The sequence below is a fragment of the Oikopleura dioica genome, chromosome XSR (genome assembly GCF_907165135.1).
Source record: "Oikopleura dioica chromosome XSR, OKI2018_I68_1.0, whole genome shotgun sequence".
NCBI lineage: Eukaryota > Metazoa > Chordata > Appendicularia > Copelata > Oikopleuridae > Oikopleura > Oikopleura dioica.
In genome coordinates, this window is record NC_137294.1 from 1,441,184 (window position 1) to 1,446,251 (window position 5,068).

The window sequence follows — 5,068 nt, forward strand, 5'->3', positions numbered from 1 at the left end:
TTAGTATGCGAGTTATATGAGTAAGTATATGGGAAATGTCTCTGGGTGCGGATGTTTGTACAAGATGTGAGTGGGGCTGAGCGGCGCAATTACAAATTGGGGTTGAGTCGCTCCCAGATTTCCATATAAAAAAAACTATCGCTTTAGAATTTAATTCCGAATTCCTGAAATTTATAAGAGACAAAAATTTTAAATAGGTGTCCCTATTTATTCCGGACAACTACTTCAAGGCAGAGTTGGAAATTTGCTGTGCTGAGTGAGCTGAGCTGTCTGAGTGAGCTGAGCAGTTCAGCTCAGTGATTTTTGAAAATGATCTGATCTGCTCAGCTCAGCCCAGCTCAGACAATTATCACTTTGCTCAGCTCAGCGATTTTAACACAATTTTACTTCTAAAAACAGCTCAGCTCAGCTCAGCTCAACTACCTTAAAAAAGGTCTGCTCAGCTCAGCTCAGCTCAATGACCCCCGAAATAGGCCAGCTCAGCCCAGTTAAGCTCAGCGAAATTCTCACTCAGGACAGCTCAGCTCAGCTCAACAATAATAAAGCAAAATTTGCAACTCTGCCTGCGCTGAGCAACCTGTGTAGAAAACCTGACTCAGGCACCTAAAAGCTGAGCGACTTGAGCGAAAGTTTTCTTCGAAAGAAGCTTAATATTTTTCGCTGGCAGGTTAAAGGCTGAAGGTGCGAAGGTATCAATTCCTTTCGGCTGAGTGACTGTAACTGGGTGCACTTGAGAGATTCATTTGATGTGCTTTGTGCAGTTCGAGAGTGCGCCTTCTGTCGCCTTTCTCGACTCTTGAGCAATTCCTGGCTGCTCTGGATTTATTATTAATTCTTGAATATTTATAGCTGCTCGAAGGTAAATAAATAAGTCCATCCCGTACGCCATTATCTAATTTATCATTTTTCATTTTATACTTATTAGTAGCGCTTGCTGAGCAGATGACCCGTTCCAGTATTATCATTTCAATTATGCATTGCATTAGCTTAGCTAAGCATCACCAAATCAACAATCACGAGCTTACGTATACTCGCCCATTACTCTCACTCGCTAAAGATCGGCTACTGTCAATAAGAAAGTCAGAACTTGATTTTACTTTAAAAAAAAGTTCCTTTAGGCCTTTAAACCTGTGTTGAAACCTGAGTCAGGAAGTTTTTGGCTGAAAATGGACAATTTTATGTGCATTTTGGCTTATGCAGTGAATGATGTTTTCGATTTCAGAATTGTTTTCGTTTTTTGTTTTTGCTGGAAAAACGCTTAAAAATGCAGCGCGAGGCTAAGCTGTTTAGTTGACTCTAAATTTCACACCCTCGTTTAGCCACTCGCCAAAATATTTGCCCGCCCGAAATCACCACTCTACAGCTACCTCTACAATTTTATATCAAACCACTATCAATTACGCTTCTTGCGTTTTCCCCAGACCAGAGTCGGTCAATCTCAGTCTGTAACGATTCTTGAACAGTAACTCGCGAGATCTGACAGTAAAAAACCGCGCCGCCGTCCTCAAACTTTTCTCATTATGGTTTCTTGCGTTACTTCCAGCCTATCTCTCCCAAAGTATTTTCGCATAAAATATTCAATCAGAAAATGTCAAATCGCGATTCCCAAAAATCGAAATCGCTTCTTTTTGATGAGCGCTCAACCGAGATTTACTTTGCGGAGCACATTTGCGGCTGGTAATAGCAGTAGTAAATACAGTTTCAGTTTAGCCAAGTACAGTAGTTAGCAGCTCTGAACTGCTCCGGACTAAGCTCGGCAATCTGAGTAGAAAACCTGAGTCAGGATTTGAAAAAGAGCTTTCTCAGACCCTGACTCAGGTTTTCTACTCACGTTGGAGAGCTCATTCCGAAGCAGTTCAGAGCTGAACTACTGTAATTTTTTGGTGAAAAATCTGTGTAAAAAACCTGTGTCAGGATTTGAAAAAGAGATCTTTCAGACCCTGACTCAGGTTTTCTACTCAGGTCTGAGAGCTCATTCCGGAGCAGTTCAGAGCTGAACTACTGTACTTGGCTAAACTGGTCCGGACAGAGCTCTGCATCCTGAGTAGAAAACCTGAGTCAGGGTCTGAAAGATCTCTTTTTCAAATTCTGACACAGGTTTTTTACACAGATTTGTCACCAAAAAGTCAGAATTGCCGATTTTTTTTTTATTAGCAAAAGGTCGCCACAAACAGTCAATACTACTGTATTAATTGCGCTGAATTCCCAGAGCAGACTTCGAAGTTGAATTTATTGCACTTCTATTTTTAATGTGTCCTTGCATTAAAAGAGAGTGTGCGTATTTGAAATCGTATTCAAGCGGAGATCTTCAAAGGAATACATTTAATTCATTTCCAAAATATAATTAAAAATGGATGAATACATTTAGAACATCCACCGCGGAATTAGGAAGCCAGCAGACGCACCTGCTCACAATTTATATACACTAAACATAAAGGCTCATCCACCGCTCAAGCAAAATACAGCAAGAAAAATAACCGATTCTTTGTAAAATTGTAGCGATTGAAGGTCGCAATTAGGAGGAATACTTAAGAAAATGTTTATTTGAAAAAAAGACTTGACGTTACTTCTTCAAAGATTGATCTGAAGGCTGAAGGACAATGTGCGTTCAAGAGTAAATAAACAGAAGCTGACTGAAAATACAAAACAAAACTCAAAATTCTAGCGTGATAAATTGCCGGGCGCAATCATCAAGGTCACCTGCCAGATCAGCATTCGCGTTTTTTGACGGATTACTGTATTAGCGGCGGTTTGTATCAATGATGATCTACTGGCCTGGTTTGTCTTCAACAGACTTCGTTTTTCATAAATTAGGGCATTTCAGTTGGCATTGAGATTGCTGGAGGAGAAGTTCTGGTGACTCGAATTTATTATGATTAGTTTTGAAATGGCTTGATTTGGATTTTCTATTTCTAGCGCTTTAGGAGACATTTCGTTATATAATTGAATAATCCCAAAATAACGAAATGGAAGTAGCATGAAAATAGTTTAGCCCCTTTTATTTTTAGAGGGAGTCAAATGGGTTCCTTTTTGAAGAGTATTTAAGTAAAAGTGACAGTCGCGATAGATCTACTCTGTTTGGGGCAAAACACTCGGAAGATGTTTTCCGTCGTTTGTATATTTAAAACATAGATATTGTTTGTTTTCATTGCTTCTTTACAAGGCCGAAAATGCACCTTTCCAATGTGTTAGAATTTTTATAAATCGACTTGTCAAGTTTATGCATACACTTTCCAATTGTATTTCTTGTCTTTTCACTGCTAGAATTAGAGTTGCAAATTTGTTGAGCTGAGTGAGCTGAGCTGGCTGAAAAGGATCTGATCTGCTCAGCTCAGCTCAGCTCACCCAGCTCAGCTCTAATTAGGGTCTGCTCAGCTCAGCTCAGCTCAACCAGCTCAGCTCTAATTAGGGTCTGCTCAGCTCAGCTCAACTACCTAAAAAAAGGTCTGCTCAGCTCAGGTCAGCTCAATGACCTCTGAAAAGGGGCAGCTCACCTCAGCTCAGCTCAGTGAGCTCCGAAGTAGGCCAGCTCAGCTCAGAGAATTTTTTACACAGGTCAGTTCAGCTCAGCTCGGCGAAAATAAAGCAAAATTTGCAACTCTGGCTAGAATGACCAACAGAGTGGCCATGGCAATCTAATGGGTTAAGAGGTTATTTTGGCATCTCTTCCCATGGCAGTCGTTATCATTGTTGTGTTACATAACCGGTTGGAGTGGGATTGATAAGCAGTTTCGTTATTTTTCAATTGAAGAATCGAAAAATGTTCGAATTGGCTTTGGAAAAACAGAAGTTATCTCAAAACAACAGAGACAATTTAAATTCTCGGTGGGAGACTCTTTTATTGATAAGAGCCCAGTCAAAATAATCGAAGTGGCGAGCGCCGTACTGTCTGAGCAAAATTATCGTTTTCATTTGGAAAGTGCCAAATCTGAAGCCTTTCAACTCTCAACGGCCAGATAACACAAAAGTGGAGACACAAGTCCGCATTCTCGCTTTCTTGGACAGCTCTCGAACGTTTGTAGAAAACCTGAGTCAAGATTTGAAGGACGATGGAATATGTATTAACACGAAAACATGCATTTCGAATTGATTTCATTTGCCTGGCATAAGTTTTACCGAAATCAGCGAGAGTGATTAATATTTGAAAAATATAACTTTTGGGAAAAAGCGTAGAAATGCTTGAAATTCCGTAAATTTCGGCGGTGGCCGCGGTGCAAAGCGTATTAAGGACAATAAAACTAGATTGGAATTCGATCACGTGTCGCGCCGAGTATTTTTTAGTGCCTTTCTCACGCCCGAACTTGCACTGGCTACAAACAGGCCTAAGCCGTCTGATTGGATCTAATTGCCATTGCAGCTGATAATAAGTCCATAAAGGGGCACCCATAAAGACCTAAAGATCTACTCTCCTTGTTTTTATTGCCCCGCTGTGTGCACAGAAGTGCAATTAATCGCCGCTTAATTTTTAATCCGCAAAAGATGAGCCCAGAAAAGCAGACTAACGGTGTAATCCGCCTGCCATCTTGGACTTCCGGCGCATCGATTCGCAACTTTCAATAATTATACATTACATGCCTGATCAAATCCAAATGACGCCCTAAACCGATCTAAAGCAGCCAAAATTCGAATCGATTACAACTTTTTTAATTCACTTCCGAAACTGAACTTTTCTTGTTTCAATGTCAATTTCAATTAACAAACGATCAATAATCTAAAACTTCTTACCCATAAATAGAGTAAAGCCAATTCATGGAAGTGATTTTATGGATCAGGTTTTTGATTGGCCGGTAGGCCAAATACAGCAATCTTATTGGATATCCAAAAATGCACTTCTATAAATTGGTTTAGTCCCATAAATAAGGGTATCACCCAGAATAAACCAATTTATGGAAGTGCATTTTTGGATAGCCAATAAGATTGCTGTATTTGGCCTACCGGCCAATCAAAACCCTGATCCACAAAATCACTTCCATGAATTGGTTTAACCCTTATTTATTGACCTCCCTCTTTAAGGGGGTCCCTTAATTAATCCAGTAAAGTCATTTTCAAAGCGGAGATCTGCAGTACT